The sequence below is a fragment of the Syzygium oleosum genome, unplaced genomic scaffold, assembly GCF_021117445.2.
Source record: "Syzygium oleosum isolate NSW1041296 unplaced genomic scaffold, Sole_v2.1 Sole_v2.06, whole genome shotgun sequence".
In the NCBI taxonomy this organism is placed as follows: domain Eukaryota; kingdom Viridiplantae; phylum Streptophyta; class Magnoliopsida; order Myrtales; family Myrtaceae; genus Syzygium; species Syzygium oleosum.
Genome location: NW_026607490.1, coordinates 10,059,563 through 10,078,719, shown reverse-complemented (window position 1 = coordinate 10,078,719; position 19,157 = coordinate 10,059,563). Strand labels below are relative to the sequence as shown.

The following is a 19,157-nucleotide window of genomic DNA, read 5'->3' as shown; positions in this document are numbered from 1 at the left end:
GTAGAGGAGATAGGCTTGTAAACCACCGCCCCCTTTTGAAAATTGTGGTTTTTAAATTGGTAGCCTGGATTACTGTTTTGTATTAATGACTGCTTTATGAAATTATTGTTTCGTGCTATCCTTTTGTCATCTTGTTAGTTGTCTGGGTTGTTTTATTTCCCTTCCGCTTGCGTAGTTCGTTTGGGTCGGCGACGCGTCCTGGGACGTCGCGTTCAATACGACCGTGGAAGGGGTGTCGCAAGCCCGTTGGGGTTCGGGGCGTGACATGATATACTACAGATTGCAAATCAATTGCTATCTTGGCGGCTCATCCAAAACCTTAGGCTCTGTTTGTTTCACGGAACATATTTTTTGGAAAACGATTTTCTTCATTTTCCGGTGTTTGGATTGGTTAGGAAAATGAGTTAATGGAAAACATATAGTTAAATTCAAGAAAATGATTTCCTCTTTAAAGAATCGGAAATCATTTTTCAAAATATGACTAGATATCGACATTTGAACCAGAAACTCTGTACTTGGACATGAGAATCCCAATGCTCGTTCCCAGGCCCTTCGCAATGAGGTCGGGTTTACCGAGGTCCACCAAGGGCAAGCCCGGGTCCATCAAGGTAGGGCCAAGATCCTGGCGCTTGGGCCTGTTTTGTTACATCCTCAAATTCAGTCCTCGGGAAATAGTTGTAGATCGGTTTGCCAAGGGATCAGGGATCAATCTTGAACGCGACACGTACTCTACTTGTACCTGTGAGCAAGGAGATAAGACTCATTTCTAAGCCTTCCAATCTTCCTACACCCTTGATTTTGCTAGAATTGAGTTTTATTGAATCAAATTTGGTGGTTTTCCCATTCGGAGCTAATTTTTACTCTTGTTCTGGAAAATCAAGTTTCGGGTCCCTGGTGCTACCTCGTTTTGTTATTTTTTTGGAGATTTTGATGATTCGAATTTCCGAACACTTCTTTCTTAAAAAATTTTCTAAACATCTTAAAGTTTTACATACTTTAATTTTGGAAATTTTGGACTTGATTTGGGTTGGACGATCACCTTATTTTCGGACCGTGTAAAACTGCCCAGAATGGATATTTCTGTGATGTTTATACTTTCTCGATTTTCTACAAACTTTTTGCGCTGAGTTTGAACAAACTTCCTGACAAAAGTTGTTGAGAATTTTTTTCTCTATAACATATATAAATTTGGGAATTTTTTGAGATGATTTGGGTTCGAAAAGAGCTTACTGTGAGAAGCAAGGATTTTTTTTCCAACGAACTGTTTTTAGTCTGTCTTTTAGTTACTAAAAGTTATGTTTACAAAAAGATTTAGATTTTGTGTTCTTCACAGGAAATGTTTTTTAAGGCCTTTTTTTATGACATATCGTGGTGGCCCAAATCGTAGAGATCCTGGTGATCACGGGGCAAGTCATGGCCACGATGGGCCTGCTGTTTATGGGCTCCATAAGTTGAAGCTGCTGAGCATATGGCGATGATGAGAAAGACGGCATGGATCTGACAAGGCACGGTGGGCTCGCCTACGTTTACCGCAATGAGGACATCCAGCTGATCATCCTTCCCAGCATAAGGAGCGTGGAGCCCACAAATCGGAGCCCCGCCCCAAATGTTGATGATCAGAACGACATGCGATCCATCTGATCCTTTCTTGTGTGGGGGCCCGCATGTGTAGGATTTGGACGGCTGTGATTCGCTTTCAAGATACTCGGGGTGTGTCCAAACGAGGGGGTCTTGTGTACTCTCTCTCTCTCTCTCTCTCTCTCTCTCTCTCTCTCTCTCTCTCTCTCTCTCTCTCTCTCTCTCTCTCTCTCTCTCTCTCTCTCTCTCTCTCTCTCTCTCTCTCTTATCCTTTTCTTTTTCTTTGGACTAATCCTCAAATCAATAAAATAAAAAAAAATGGGGAGGATAAGCTATTTATGCGAATTCGATTGTAATTTTAATGGGTAAATTATATCGAAAATAAGTGCTGTCTACTCTTTATTTTTATTTTTATTTTTATTCGGGGGGAAGGGGGTTGAAATAGTATTAAGAGTAGAATGCGATGATTCTTGTTGTGCGATTTATCTTACTTTATTTCTTGGAATTTTGTGGATGTGAAAGAAGGGCTGTGCTCAAATTGTATGAAGAAGAGAGATGTCGACTTTCTCTTTTTGGCCATATTCCTTTGTATACTTGATTTGTGTTCCTAGCAGCTTTTCTTTAAATGTTTCAAAAACAACCATCGTGGTTGAAATTTTCGCCCTACCTTACGGCCCATTAAAGATCAGCAGCACCTCCGTGCACAGACACACAAATCTCGATAGGGACTGTCGAAGAGATTCCAAACATAGGATTACGTTCTCATCGTCAAGGGGATCTTCATTGGACGAATACGTTGACATTTCCTAATTCTCAAGACCCTTTTGTCACGACCCTCTTTTTTCGTTTGGGGAACAAGGAACTTTTTTGGGGATATTGCCCAAAATGCGGGCCAATGGCCCATCGATTTAGGTGCAGTCTCTCTCAAGATCATACCCAGTGGGACATTGGGTTTTGTTTTTAAGTTCTTAGCAATCTAATCATTTTCTAGGAATCGCCACTAGTTGTAACATCCTCAATTTTAGTCCCTGAAAAATGTCCATGGTTTAAGTTTGGTGGTTTTCTAATCGGAACTAATATTTTTACTCTTGTTTTGGAAAATCCTATTTCGGATCCTTTGTACCCCTTCGTTTTGTTATTTTTATGGAAACTTTTGTGATCCGAATTTCCAAACATTTCCTTCTTGAAAGTTTCTCCAAACATCTTGAAGTTTTACATACTTTAATTTCAGAATTTTTGGAGTTGATATGAGTGGTACGATGGCCTGATTTTCGGACCGTGTAAAACTGCCCAGAATGGGTATTTCAGTGATGTTCCCACTTTCTTAATTTTCTACAAGCTTTTCTGGGCCGATTTTGGTAAAGTTTCATTCACAAAAGTTGTTGAGAACTTCTTTTCTATAACGTATATAAATTTGGAAATTTTTTGAGATAATTTGGATTCTAGACAGAGCTTACTTTGAGAAATAAGAATTCTATTCTAGTGAACTATTTTTAGTCTGTCTTTGAGCTGCTAAAAATGGTGTTTACAAAAAGATTCCGATTTTGTGTTCTCACGAGAAATGTTTGTTAAGACCTTGTTTATGACATATTCAAATTTGAGAATTTTCCGAGTTCATTTACTATATTTTCAAGTCCGATTTCGTGAATAGTGCAAAGCTGTCCGGTTTTGTCAAATTTCAAAGATTCAGCATTTTCTATCCGAGAACGTTAGAATTTCGACTTGATGTCTTCTGGTGATTTAATTTACACGTTATGATATTTCAAATGAGATATGTTACACTTTTATTGGAGGTCATATGAAAGGGAAAATGAGGCTTTACATATAGTGGCAGAAGCTGAAATGTTTTCTTCTGGAATGATTCTATAATGGAATCTTGATAACCAAGGCCATTCGGCCAAGGGGAGAGAGAGAGAGAGAGAGAGAGAGAGAGAGAGAGAGCCAATGAGGTGAAGATAAGGTTGGTCTCTTCATCATTTTAGTCCATTAATAGCTTTTAATGGCATTAAATGTATGCCATCATGAAACTTGACTTATAGCACCTCTCTTATTGGTTTAGTCTAGGGTTTCTAGGAAGTTCTAAGAGTCCTATAAATAGCAAGACACCCTTAACCCCCCCCCCCCCTCCCTCCCCTTCTCTTCATTCTCACGCCAACATCTCACGCTAACACCATCCACCATCTTCCTCTCCTTTTGTTTCTAGTTTTCTCACATTTTGGACGAGAAGCTCACGCCCTAGAAGTCCCAAACCGGCCCATGTTTCTCCTCGTTTCCACCCAAGAGCTCACGGTTAGGCCTTTGTAGGCCTAGGTTTGCTCAGCCAAGCAAGAAGAAAGCAAGGAGAAAGCTCGAAATTTCCCGAGCTCACCCGTTTCTAGCCCGTTCTCTAATTTTGTTAGTTGTTGTGTAAGTGAATTCCCTAATATCGGGAAAGGATGTTGAGATGCGTTGTGATGTGGTTTGCTTGGACCGTTTCTTGATCGTTTGGTTGGTTGTAGTTGGTTCATTTTCTGAGTTTAATCATGTTTCATGTTTGATGTTGTTTTGAGATAGAACCGAGCCTTGGTTGGTAAAGTGTACATGATGTGGCCATGCGTGATGTTCTCTTGTTTGAACTTTGCTATTGATCTGTCATCAATGCGGGTGCGGTGAGGGCCAACTTATGTTAACGACAATCGATATATCCTCACTTCATATTAGTGTTTTCACTTGCTAAATCTCCCCGACTCATTCCCCGTTGTTTCCCTTTTTCAAGTCCATAGGATGGCATCTCCCTCAGCCCGCATTGGCAATCCCATGGAGTAGAGAGTCGAAGTGCTCACCGTGATAGATGTCAAAGAAGACCACGCCTATCGCAGAATCACGACGCTTGTGATGTTCAATGAGTGCCTAACGGACTTGGTGCCTCATCCGTCTATGGCGTGGTATCGCTATGCGAACGGAGAATGGGTTGGATTCCTATGTAGGTTCAATGGTGCTTTGGCGATGTGGGCAGGCCAGCTCCGGGATAAAGCCACGAGTGGGATGTGAGATGGCCAGGCAGATGGGACCGGGGTGGAGGTGAAGAAGCGAGGAGCAAAAAGTCGTAGTAGGTATAGGATAACCCAAGTCAAGTTTTGCTATTCATAGTCGGCTATAAAAATATGTGTTGCTTGCCATGGCCCGAAGGGCTTGTTAAAATATGTTTGCATGCACTGTAAACATAAGATTTGCGGCAAAAGTACACTACAAGTGCCATAACTTGTGTACGGCGCTCACTTTAGTGCCATAACTTTTTTTTGGATCACTTTAGTGCTAAAATTTTTGAAAAACGATCACTTAAGTGCTAAAATTTTTGAAAAACGATCACTTAAGTGCCAACTCCGGTACCGTACATAATTTTTCGCCGGAAATCTGACGTGGCATTTTTTTTATTAATTTCTGAAGCTGACGTGGCTCGCCGGAGATTGGCACTTAAGTGATCGTTTTTCAAAAATTTTAACACTTAAATGATCGTTTTTCAAAAATTTTAGCACTTAAGTGATCATTTTTCAAAAATTTTAGCACTGAAGTGATCCAAAAAAAAGTTATGACACTTAAGTGATTGTTTTTCCTCCGACTTGGCACCAAAGTGATCCGAAAAAAAGTTATGGCACCAAAGTGAGCGCCGTACACAAGTTATGGCACTTATAGTGTCCTTTTGCCTAAGATTTGCTCATGATGCTTCGTGTCTTATTTCCGCTGTGTGTATTGATTGTGATTGTCCCGAGATATGCTTCCGTTTGTATGTAACGAAAGATAATATTAAACGGGACGTCACGTTTATGACCCCGAGGTGGGGGCGTTACACTAGTCATTGTTGGGGGTCGGCTACAACCCAATTAAGACGTGGGAGTGTTGTCTTGATTTCTACGCAACCAGAATTTCTAGATTCGGGAACTTGATTACGCTAATATTTATATTAACGCCTTTTGACACCTAAATTTTTCTCACCCAATTAAAATTTATTATGCAAAAATTAGATATTAAATTTTTAACCTCTAAACAAAAATATTTTCATTAAATTGCATGACATGTAAATGTTAACTGCATTTTGCATTATTAGAATGCATTTTCTTTAATATAAGAAAATTAAAAAGAAAAAAAAAACTCGAATCGGGTCGAGCGACGGTCAGGTTTTCTTTCGCCTCAGGCCCGGCCCATTTTTCTTTTTTCCTTCTTCTTTTCCCCCCGTGAGCTAGGCCAACCCAACCCACCAACCCTCTCTCTCTTTTCCTCTCTTCCTCCGCCTTCCACGACACTTCCCCCCCCCCATGCATTGCATGTCTTGGCCGGACAGGAGGCGGACCGTGGTGCCCAAGCAAGGACACGCCACGAAAGTTTAGAGAGAGCAGAGATTGAGTGGTGGAGAGGGGAGGGAGCAAGTAGCTGCCTTAGCTATAAAGCCATGATAACAGAGGGAGAAAGGTCACCCAAAAATTCCAAGGGGTCGGCCATTTTATCCCAAGAGGTTCGGCCAAATTCTAGAGAGAAAAGAGCGAGTTTTGAGCGTTTGCAGGTTGCAAAGGAAAGCAGCCACCCTCGCCATTGTCCGTAGACCGACTAACGATCCCCCATAAATAGCCCCAACCAATAAGCTATCTTTAGCCCCTATTTTCCCTGTTATGGTTCATCAGTTGGCCGAGACTCGCGCCGGCCGTTTCATGCGAATCTATGCATACCGATTCTCCCCATAGTCCATACGTCACCGTCGGAGGCGAGTCATGGTCGCCAGAGCAGGTTTGAGCCTCGAGAGAGGCCTGAAACCCCTTATTCTAGTCGTGCACACCAACTTTTTTATCAAAATGCCTGAGTGAAGTCCCATTTGATTGAGTCTCGGCCGGCGATCTCTAGGTTGGTCGACGAGTCGAGAAGCCGTTCCTGGCCATGTGGTGGCTAGGTGAGACCAAGGAAGGCCAAAAATTACCCTAGGTCCGCCAGCCAAGCTCCAACCGACGTTTGGGCTAAAAAAACCCCGGCCGGAGCTTGGACGACGGCCATTGTGGCCGACCACCTTGGCCAGCCAAACGGACGCCGCCTTGACCCCAGGTGCCAAGGCAAGTAAGGCCAGTGGTCGGGTGAGATGGCCGGCCAATAGCCAGATCTTGCTCAATCTGCATTCTCGTGTGGCTGTGCACATGAGTTTCGGCCTTGTTTTGTCATTTACTACCAGACCAAGCCCAATTTGATTTAAGACCCTGGTCCCAAACTCAGGCTGACCTCCGACCCGATTCGGATCTAAAGATCAGACCTAGGTCAACCAATTTGGGTCAAGTTCGTTGACCTGAGTTAGTTCTAACCCGATCTGGATCAGCCAAATAGACCCGATTTAATATTATATTAATATTATATTTTTTTATTTAATAACATTACTTTTAAAAAAATAAAAAAATAAAGAAAACTTACTTTTTTTTAATTAGGAGATAGTTTAGAAATTAGTATTTTCAATAATTTTCTAAATTATGTGAATTATTTGATTAATAATTATGTCTAAATCAGATAATCCTATAGGACTCTACTGTAGGATTTCATATTTTATTTCTAGTTAGTATATAATTGCATAAATTGTCATGTGTTGAATATTGTCGCTCTAGTTAGGATTAGAAATCTAAGTTGCATATCTATCTTGACTGTTCATCATTAATGATTGTGCGCTCACTTGATCATCTCACGTGTCAGGAGATAAGTCTTAAGGTCAATCCAAATTGACTGATAAATATTTTCTAAAATGAACAGGATGAAATGTACCGAAAAGGCACTAGTCACTCGACTAGTATAACCAAGTTTCGGAACTCATTTAATCTCTGGTTCGTAGGAGTAAGATGATTCTCCCGTCACCTTAGTTGGGTTTCTAATCAACCCACCCCAAACTGATTACTAGTGACTCCTAGATAAAATCAATTTACATGTTAATAACTCAAACCGTAAGTCGCGAGTTGGTAGGGGCTTAGGAGAGTCCGAGTTAAGTCCCTAAGTTTAGAATTAGCAATCCATTAGCCTTTTACCCCCTGAACCTTGGCAGCCCGGCATTAGAAAAGGCGGGGCCGCGCCGCAGGGAGGTCGCGACAATGCCCTTTCGGTACCACTAACTTGGAAGATTGATTATCTAAGTGATCATGCATAATTATAAACCTAAAAGGTATCCAAAGCCACCGAGTGATCATGCAAATGTTTTTGTAAGGGATGTTTTCTCCAATATCTAGACTAGTCCTAACCTAATCTAGGAAAGAAATCAACACTCAGGCTGCGTTTGGTCATCCGGATAGAAGTCGGGATAGAATATGTTTCATCTTATCCTGTGTTTGGTGGCTGTTCAGGATAGGATAAAGAGGGATATAAAGGGGATATAGCCCGAATAAAAAAATCCTAGGGGGGAGGTGGGCTAGACCCGGATAGAATTTCTCATGAAGAAACGCTCTTTCACATATCGACCTCAACATCGTCCTCATCCTCTTCCTCATCGTTGTCAACCTGAGGCTCAAGATCGAAGAACTCTAGCCCCAATCTCCTCTTCGCACGCTGCCTCTTCCCCGGTCGCCGCCACTGAAATCATCATCCTCATTGTCTTCCTCTTCCTCCTAGGTGTCCATCATCTATGAAGTCCGATCTCCTCCACTTCTTGCCAATGCCAATTTTGCCGCAGTCTTCCACCACTTAAGGACTTTCCTGTTCTCATAGTCTTCCTCTCTGCGACACGCGATGATCGGCAAAGGATTCGATTGGATTTATAACGAGGGAAGTAAGGTATCGATCTAAGCAATCCAAAGGAAAGATTCAATCAATATATAGGCTTTGAATGAGATTGCTGTGACTCGGTGATGATGTTATGTTTGAGTTCATTGCTTTGATTGCAAACGTTGTGTACTAATCTAGATAGATTCAGGTTGCGAATTGAATTTGAGATAGTCACATAACCTATTTGATGAAATGTTCATGAGAATTCTCTTTCCCTCAATGCTTCGGTTTACTTTGTTCTCAGTGAATTAAATACTCATTTGGTTATGTGACTGAATTGTGGTCTAAACCGAGAGCCTCTGAATATATTTTTGAGCTTGAGGTGTTCAAATTGCCCGTATCACAATTGTTTTGGTGTTGATGTAGAGAAATCTTTTATAATCGCAAATTGTTCACATGTGGAGTTGTAACTTTTTTTTTTCGAATACTAATTGCAGCTCTAATTCGGATTGAGAATCCACTTCACATGCGATGGACATGTTCGAGTATCGTTTGTATTGTGCTCACAATGTACGTGCAAGTACATGGTGGTTTATTTCAGTTATCACTATTAGCTTGCAAAATATTCATTTCAGGATGTGCTACTTGTTCAATTTGTGCACCCGCTGCATTGTATGCTCGCGGAATATGACTGTATATGGCTCAAATTTACTGGATTCATTATTGTTCTTGCTGTACATGTTCAAAAAGATGTTGATTTCTTGTTATGAATGTTGTATAAGTCAGAATATGCTGGATTCTTGGCTAAGAATGCTGTGTATGTTTTTAATATGCTATTTGTGACTTAAATTTGCTGGATTTATGTTCATGATATTTTTATATTGATATCCAATTTCTACCAAACAATAGATAGGATGTGATATAAAAATATCGGCAAAAGGACACTATAAATACCATAAGTTATGTAAGGAGATTACTTTGGTGCCATAACTTTTTTTTGGATCACTTTGGTGCCAAGTCGGAGGAAAAGAGATCACTTTAGTGACTCCGGCGAAAATTCCGGCCAAAAAAAGAGCCACGTCAGATTTCCGACGAGCCATGTCAGTATTGGAAATTAATAAAAAAAGAGCCACATCAAATTTCCAACGGCCATGTCAGCATTGGCACTAAAGCAATCGTTTTTAAAAAAAGTTGGCACCAAAGTGATCCGAAAAAAAGTTATGGCACCAAAGTGATCTCCATACACAACTTATGGCACTTAATGTGTCATTTTGCCAAAAAATATTTGACTTTAAATCCGTAGTTCACCAAACAGTAAATAGGATACAACAAAATTCGTGGATTTCTTATCCTATCCTATCCTGTCCTATCCTGACTAGAAATCCGGACGACCAAATGTAGTGTCAATTTATTGAGAAGTGGTGTGGTAAGTAAACAAACAAGAAATTGAAATGTCTTGAAAGTAAACGCGGGAAAGGAAAACCCGATACTAGTCGGGCAAAGAATATTACATGGCCTTGTTATTACGCCCTGGGACAGGACCCCGTAAGAAATGCTCAAAATTAAACTTATTTTTAAATTTAACTATGCATATTTTTAAAATAAATAAATGGCAACCATGACATGTGTGTTATGCTAAAGCGGTCGACTAATCCAACCATACACATGCAACTCACTAGTACAAAAGACCACTAATCTTTTTCGTATTTTCTAAATTAACATCAAATGCAATCCTAACAGGAGATATCACTAATTGTGAAATGTACATGCTTAAGAGCATGGTTTCACGCTAAATGTAAATCCTTTTTTATTTATTTGTCATTTTCCATTCATAATTTAAATAACATGGATCAACATTAGTGCTAACCTAAGCATACAAACTATATGGTAAACTGAGCATGAACTTGAACCACATTAAATAAAACCCTATTACTAGGATGCTAATTTTTTTGCTTTTCCTCCTTTCTATCCTAGGAGAACATGATTAGGCACTCACGTGACACAAAGCATGCGGGCTATGGCTATGGACTCATTTACGCCTTAATTCTTTATCATGAACAATCAAAATAATGCTTGAACAGGATTGGAATCATGACAATTCGAACTCAAAAAGGGATGACCAGAAAGTAACAGATTGGGTTCCATGTATACCACGGCGTGAAGACTCATCAATTTAACGAGAGGTGAACATGGATTCAATGTGATGCTTTCCTGCATGAATGTATCTACTAATGTAACCCAAATGACGTGTAGATGACACCAAAGAACCTTCAACTCAGTTCACATCAAACCTAGACAGCATGCTACTTGTCTATATCCCAGCAAATATAGGACACATACATACAAGAACTGGATCAAACGCAGTTTGTTCCTAGATGACATACAAACCAAGCTGAATATTTCTCATTAAGATCAACAGTCAAATCTGGACAGCAAGCCTGTCTATCATTTTCAACATGTTTACAGGCTTGAAATGTGACGATTTGACTAGAAACAAACACGGGTACCATTACGACATTCTTCTACATGAATCGACATGTCAAGTTATAAAAAAATGTAAATGCAGTCAACCGTTGATAGTTTGAGCATGGAATGAGCACGGACAGCAAGGATCAACGTCACCATGCGTCACATAGACATGACAAAACGATATTAAATCGTCGCGGAATTCACACAGAAGTTATGCGTCACCATGGATGATCAAAGTAACATAGTAATAAAGCTAGAATCTCCATATTTGAAGCCCAATACATCATGACCAGCAAGCCTTCGAAGCGAACAGGTGAACAGACAACAGTAAACAACGAATTTAGGGGCATAAAAATGAACGCGAGAACTACTAAACGCACGTAGATAAAAACTAAAGGTTATTTCTCCAGTTTATTGGAGGGTAAACAAACCCACCAAAAAGACACTGACAATAAGGTAAGCATGAGCACGGCGAAGTGAAATAGAGGTCCTTGGAATGCTCATTCTCAAACTCAACCAGTCCTGAACCGCCGGAAACAAAGACTCACTTATCCTACCTCAAGAACATCAAGATGCAGAGAAGCCTACCTTTATTAGACTTTTTCCAGCAAAATAAAAATGAAAGTGAAAGTCTCGTTCTTTTTTTCTCTTCTCCCCTCTTCTTTTTCTCATCTCCCTACTTCGTGGCCTGTGTGTGTTGACACCCATAATAACTTAGGATATCGACAAATGGAATAAATAAAATAATAAATGTCAAAAGATGACGTAGCCTGTACGAGATGGCTCACGTAAGCAAAACAGCTGGCAAGTACTGGCAGTCACCGGCGGGAAATTTAAAATTCAGAAGAAGCAAACAAGTGCCAGAAAGTTCTCATCGAGTCCATCGACAAGGAGAGACAGGTGTCAAGCCAGGAAGAGCTCGACGAAGGTCTCTGCTACAAAGAGACAGGTGTCAAGCTAGAAAGAGCTCGACGAAGGTCTCTGCTACAAAGAGACAGGTGTCAAGCTAGGAAGAGTTTGATGAAGGTCTCTGATACAGAGAGACAAGTGTCAAGCCTGGAAGAGCTCGACAAGGGTATCTGTTACGGAAAGACAGGTGGCAAGCCTCAAAGAGCTCGATAAAGGTCCCTATTTCCCAAGGACAGGCGTCACGCAAAGAGGGGATCGATGACGGTTATTTCCTCCGGAAAGAACAGGTGTCACGCAAAGAGGAGATCGATGACGGTTATTTCCTTCGGAAAGGATAGGTATTACGCAAAGAGGAGATCGATGACGATTATTTCCTCTAGGAAGGACAGGTGTCACGAAAAAGAGGAGGTCGATGACAGTTATTTCCTTCGGAGGAGGACATGTGTCACATAGGGAAGAGCTCAACGACGGTTATTCCTCCGGAGAGGACAGGTGTCACGTAGGGAAGAGCTCGACGACGGTTATTTCCTTCGAAAAGGACAGGTGGCACTGTGAGAAGAGTTCGACAATGGTTATCAACTTAGATAAAGGATGAGATCAATAGCAATTGGTGGACAGGTGTCATTCGATGAACGGCGAAGATGAGACCAATGGTGGATGTTGAACACAAGGCAAAAGACAGTTACTAGGCTCACATTATAAATAGTACTCGACTGCCAACAAGCCCCCCTGCACATAAAAACCAAAATGCTGTCTTTTTATCTTTACTTTCCAGTATCGCACTTTATCTTTCCTTAGCTATAGTTGTTTACTTTTCCAAGCCCAGTAGCTTCTTAATATTGTATCGACGAACTTCAGACGCCGCCAACCACTAGACAGATTCGTCTGATTTATCTATAAACATAAGCCAAACTTTGTCACTGTGCGAATTTTGAGTTATCAGTCAGGATAATCGGATTTCTTATTCCCGCCTGGATAACTCCTATTCGGAATTAGACCCAAAACCTGATCTCTTTTAGTAAAAACTGAAGAACGACTTTCGATGAATTATATTTTGCCACAGGAGCGATTTACAGTTAAACATAAATTTGGCACGCCCAGTGGGACCTACGTGGTCAATTGGAGGAGTCACGATGGCATGGACAAGAAGTCAGAGCCAATTGGACCAGAATGACAACGTAGCAGGGAGCAGTGCACCCATGAATCCTGTTGTAAGGAGGATGACACATGCGGAATCATCAAATGGACGGATCAGTGGCAAAACAAGGACAAGCAGAGGAAATAGATATTCCCAGGAATATTACTGAAGAACAGAGAAGGCAATTGGAGCCGAATCTGGTTACACTTGCCACTATGAGAAGAATCATGGAAGAACAGCGCAATGATCTAGCTAATTTGGTCACTAGGGTAGCTGATATTGTTAGGTCATTGTTTATCAACACGGTTCAGGAAATTACTTGCAGGCAAAGCCCATCGATAAATTCTACCCAGCCATCAACTACCCCTGCTTCCTCCCGCGTAGCGGCAAGTCTCGGGCAGTCCGTTGCCACACTCCCTAGTGTTGGGATCACAAGGCGAGCTATGCCTCTTACACTAGTGAGAATTCTTCGAGGGGAGAGAACGCGTTGATAGGCCAAACGTATGGCCAAATGACGACAAATGAAGTTCAAGCTAATGCAGTTAACACAAATTTGATACCTCAGTATACTGCCATGTATCAACCAATCGATAATGTGCTGTCAAGTGATTTTGCTGCCCAATCTAGTCTTCCCCAGACTCTGTTTAGGCCAAATACTAATGTACAGGTTTAAGGGAGAGTTTTAACACCACCGCACCCACTACCGCAGTACCAATTTCCACCGCCATAACCATTGCCACAAAACCCAGTTGTACAACCGCCACAACCATTAGCACAAAATCCTGTTTCGCAATATCCACAACTAGCACCACAATACCCATTACCACAGCTAATACCACAATCACCAGTGCCACAATACCAAATGCATCAATTTCTACAACCCAATGCGCCTCATGTGATGCCTCAAGTTATGCAGGCGGCTCAAGCAATTGCACCACAAGTCGTTATCCCAGCTGGGCAGAATCAATACGTGGTTGATCAGACGTTACGGCAATATGGTGCTTATACGGGAGGTTTTAGGCAGGTGTACAGAAAACCATATCTGGAATTGATGGATGCAGTTCCATACCTAAGAGGATTTAAGATGCTAGAGTTTAATCTGTTTACTGGTGACGATGATCAGTCGACATAGGAACATATCAATCGATTCACTGCTTTGTGTGGAGATGCTACATATGGAGACCATTGGAAATTGTGACTATTTCCACTGTCATTATCCAAGACTGTTTTTACCTGGTACATATCTCTACCACCTCACTCTGTATTTACTTGGGATCAAATGGAAAAGATGTTTCATAGTCAGTTTCAAATAGCTGTGCCGGATATGTCTGTTGCGGATTTGTCGGCTATGAAACAATATAATAATGAGTCCGTTGATCAGTACATGCTTCGATTTAGAAAGGCAAGGAATAGATGTCTCGTTCCATTACCAGAGAAGACGTTTGCTGAGTTTGCATTTAACGGCTTAAAATTTGCCATTAGAGAAAGAATGGTGGGACATGCATATCATGATCTATTTTCATTAAATTCCATTGCTGTGAAACGTGAAAACTTTCTAAAAGAGAAGGTTCGAAAGCATGTTAGACATGAGATGAATTTTGTTGACGAAACACTGGTCGACGAAGATGAATCGGAATATGCTGAGGTAGCAGTGGCAAAGATGATAATAGAGAAGCCATATACGTGCCCTGCGTTAAAGCCGGCTAGCGCAAAAGAGAAAGGAAGTTTATGGTGAAATCGAAGGATGTGCAATACTACTCTTTCAATATAAATAAAGTTGATGAGGTATTCGATTTGCTTTTGCCTAATGGGCAAATCAAACTCACTAAGGGTCAAGTGATACCGAGCAAGGAAGATCTTATAGGAAAGAAATATTGTAAATGACATCACTAATGAAGTCATATTACAGTCGATTGCATTGTGATAACGAAAAACATTCAAGAAGCAATTCGACAAGGGAAAATTAGATTTGCAGATGATAAGGAAAGAACTCCTATGGACGTTGATGTCGACCCATTTTCTGTGATGACTGGAATGGTGTCTTTAAAGTCTAAAGCAAAAATGACGCAGTCACATCTATATGCTCGATGTAAAGAAGAGATCAATTATGACTCAAGAGGATCTCCTTCGACACAGATTTTGCCACAAGAGAAACCTTTCTGGGATCGATTCGAACACCAAAGTCATAATAGAGTGATTGGATATCGGAATCGGTCTCGAAATATTCGATATGTTGTAGACATTGGGATCAGAGTCGAAACACCCGAATTATCCATAATTCGAGGCAACGCCCAACAAAGTGGAAATCTTTCAAGCAGAGGTATGAGGAGGGTGACCCGAGAATAGGAACATTAGGAGAACCTAGTGGTAAATTTGATTACTATGTTGACTATGGTCCACCCCTCAAATATTCGGAGGAGGTAGTTGCAACTAGATGGGGTGAAGAATTTGATGACCTACACGAAGGAGAAGATGAGTTATCTGTGACACCTAGCCATACAAGGACTTTGAAAGTACCAATCGATCCACCTGAGGACGAATGGTTTGAATCAAGAGAAATTCAAGGTCCAGGGGCAATATGACAAGGACTCAAAAGAGGAGATTGCAGAGGAAAAAGAAGATGCATGAGTTATAGAGACAGGTTAACCAAATCCATATAACTCAGGTGTCACCAGTGCCTTATAAACCAAAGTTATAAAATGATTGAGGTGACGTATCAGAATAAAATGAGAAATCACGGAAAGTTTCAGCAGACGCAAGTTACGAGGCGTCAAAGTTGAAATCAGTCGAGCCAAACACATCTCTTTAAAAGAATTAATTCTTTTCGATTTAATTCTTTTAAAAGGGGGCATATGTTGACACCCATAATTAATTAGGATGTCGATAAATGGAATAAATAAAATAATATATGTCAAAAGATGACGTAGCCTGTACGAGATGGCTCACGTAAGCAAAACAGAGCAGTAATCTTGGCGTCACCGAGGGAAATTTAAAATTCAGAAGAAGCAAACAAGTGCCGAAAAGTTCTCATCGAGTCCATCGACAAGGAGAGACAGGTGTCAAGCCAGGAAAAGCTCGACGAAGGTCTCTGCTACAGAGAGACAGGTGTCAAGCCAGGAAGAGCTCGACGAAGGTCTCTGGTATAGAGAGACAGGTGTCAAGTCAGGAAGAGCTCAACGAAGGTCTCTGCTACAAAGAGATAGGTGTCAAGCCAGGAAGAGTTCGATGAAGGTCTCTGATATAGAGAGACAAGTGTCAAGCCAGGAAGAGCTCGACAAGCGTATCTATTATGGAAAGATAGGTGGCAGGCCTCAAAGAGCTCGATGAAGGTCCCTATTTCCCAAGGACAGGCATCACGCAAAGAGGGGATCGATGACGGTTATTTCCTCCGGGAAGGACAGGTGTCACGAAAAAGAGGAGATCAATGACAGTTATTTCCTCCGGAGGAGGACAGGTGTCATGTAGGGAAGAGCTCGACGACGGTTATTTCCTCCAGAGAGGACAGGTGTCACGTAGGGAAGAGCTCAACGACGGTTATTTCCTTCGGAAAGGACAGGTGGCAATGTGAGAAGAGTCCAACAACAGTTATCAACTCAGATAAAGGATGAGATCAATAGCAGTTGGTGGACAGGTGTCATTCGATGAACGGTGAAGATAAGACCAATGGTGTATGTTGAACACAAGGCAAAAGACGGTTACCAGGCTCACATTATAAATAGCACTCGGCTGCCAACAACCCCCCTCCCCCTCCCCGGACATAAAAACCAAAATGCTGTCTTTTTATCTTTACTTTCCAGTATCGCACTTTATCTTTCCGTAACTGTAGTTGTTTACTTTTCCAAGCCCGTAGCTTCGTAATATTGTATCAATGAACTTCGGATGCCGCCACCACCGGACGGTTTCATCTCGAGTTATTTATAAACACAAGCCGAACTTCGTCACATGTACGAATTTTGAGTTATCAGTCAAGATAATCGGATTTCTTGCTCCCGCCTGGATAACTCCTATCCGGAATTAGTCCCAGAACCCGGTCTCCTCTAGTAAAAATCGAAGAACGACTTTCGGTGAATTATATTTCACCGCGGGAACGATTTCCGGCGAAACAGTGTGTATATATACATTCTTGTGAAGGAGTCTGAAATTGTTTCTTTGTTCGTGGATTGATCTCTTTCCAAATCTGAGCATTTAAGAACGACGATCTTCTTTGCTTTGCTAAGCGATCCAATCCAAAAATCGCCGCAGCACCGTTAATGAATTGCCCCCGCGGATGATCATCCACGGAACGCATGGCCATGGATCTTGATTGAATCTTCTTAGTGTGACAAACATGACTGAATCTTCTTTGTGTTAAGAAGAGTAATTAAACAAGGAATCGCATTGTTTTCCTTTTGTGTTGACAGAACTTACAATGACATGGTATACCTTAAATAACTTTTATTTTATTTATATAGAAATTCATTTATTATTTTTCGTAGATTTCTAGGCTTTCAATGATATTTATAATTTATGCAAGAAAATCAATAACTTTTTTTCTTAGAAAAAAAAAAAGAGCAAATCAAACAGGTCCCTTTGGCCTTTTCATAACCAGAAAGGAATCCTTTTCTATTTTGGTAATTTGCTGTTTAACTTTTATTTTGCACTGTCAGTATTAATAATGAACGTTTGCCATTTCAACATACACACCAACCACAAAAATTTTGGAAATATATAAACATACAATATAGGTATTTCAAGTCACGAAAACTTCCATAATTTAGAAAAATAGAATTATCATTTGTTTTTGCCCATATAAACTGTCGAAATTTCCACGTAATAACCTCCGAAGAGGCTGAATGGGTATTTACTTGGAGAACAATATTCAGCTTATAGGTACGGTCCTTTTTCGGAGCGGAGAAAAATAAGAAGAAATTGATAAAATCCAGGTGGTAACTGTTACGTCACGTAATCAGCCCCGAGTTACACATAGGCCCACCGACATACCCGCCATGTGTAATCTCGTGAGTGGCTGTGACGAGATTCTCCGTGACCGCCTCAACCCGATTAGCCGCCTCATGCTTCTCTACATAAAGCGGCTTGCATGCCGCATGCAGAAGTCATTCACTGTTCATCGTTAAAAGTCACGAACTCATTCACAAAAAGAGAAAAGAATAATGGAGTTGAAGAGAAACATTTCGCGATTCTTCAACAGCATGAACAAGATCAACAAGCTCCAATCTGGCTGCCTCGAGGCCTCGAAGGAGGTCGCGGCGCTGAAGGAGTCGAGGCGGAGCATCAAGGAGAAGCTCAGGCAAGTGCGGGACGATCTCGATCGACAATCCCAAGAAATGCCAGCGGAAGCTCCGGAAGGCCGACAAGAGGACGACGATTGACTGGCTGGAGCAGCTGCTGGAGAGGACCCGGGGGCAGATAAGGAAGCTGGAGAGGGTCAGCGACCGCACGTTTGAGAAGCGCAAGAAGCTCAAGGCCAAGGCCGTGAAGGAGGCCAACTTCGAGAGGGATCGCTACAGAGGGGATCCGTTGTCGATCGTGGTGATGAAGAAGGTGGACGACGTGGCGGCAGTGGCGAAGATGATGGAGCTGCTGAGGCCATTCCACCGCCCAACATGCAAGATCGGAGATGAGGCGGAGGTCAGGCCGTCGGACGAGATCAAAGTGGCGGCTTCGAAGCTCAAAGTGAAGATCGACGATGACGGCGATGTAATCACAGAGGCGATGTCGAAGGTCTGAAGCAAAGGAGGTCGAGGACGGCGATGCCGAGAAGAAGTTGGAGGCAAAGATCAAATCGGTGCGAAATCAAATGCAATGAAGATGAAGGCGGTGAGGTGACGATGGAGGAATAAAGACCTAAAGAAACACAGAATTTAGTCGGATTTTATTTTTTTTTATTTTTTTTTATAGTTAGTGTGCTCTTTGTATGAGTTAGGACTTGGAAGCTATATGGAAAGAGGGTCTAATCTTGTACCATAAGCTTCTTTATATTTGCGACAAAAATAAAATTTGAGCATGGCACTTTAATTTTATTTGCTTTAATGTTTAGAACGAGCACAAGCCCATTAGCTATTCGAGATTAAGTTAATCAACTAAATTCTTAAGATAAATAATGTCAGTCGTCGTATTGCATAGAAAAATTAGGGATTAATCTCGACCCCCAAACGAAAATATTAGTACCCAAAAAAATTACCAATTCGGTCATAAACCTATTGTTACGAAGAGCCAATCCAGTCATAACGTTCTGATTTTGCTAATGTAACCTCAAATCTTTGTTCGAAATTTTAACTGAGTCATTTCGGCCAGTTGCCGCTGGGAATCGCCGACGTAGACGTAGCGAAATCAAGGAAATGATGCTTTTAATTAAGCTGACAAGTTTGGG

At 41.3% G+C, this 19,157-nt stretch overlaps 1 pseudogene; it reads right to left on the bottom strand.

The window, feature by feature from the left end:
* LOC130138504 (bifunctional TH2 protein, mitochondrial-like) overlaps positions 1-13,608 on the bottom strand; it is a 29,465-nt pseudogene extending 15,857 nt beyond the window's left edge.
* Positions 13,609-19,157: the final 5,549 nt, after the last annotated feature.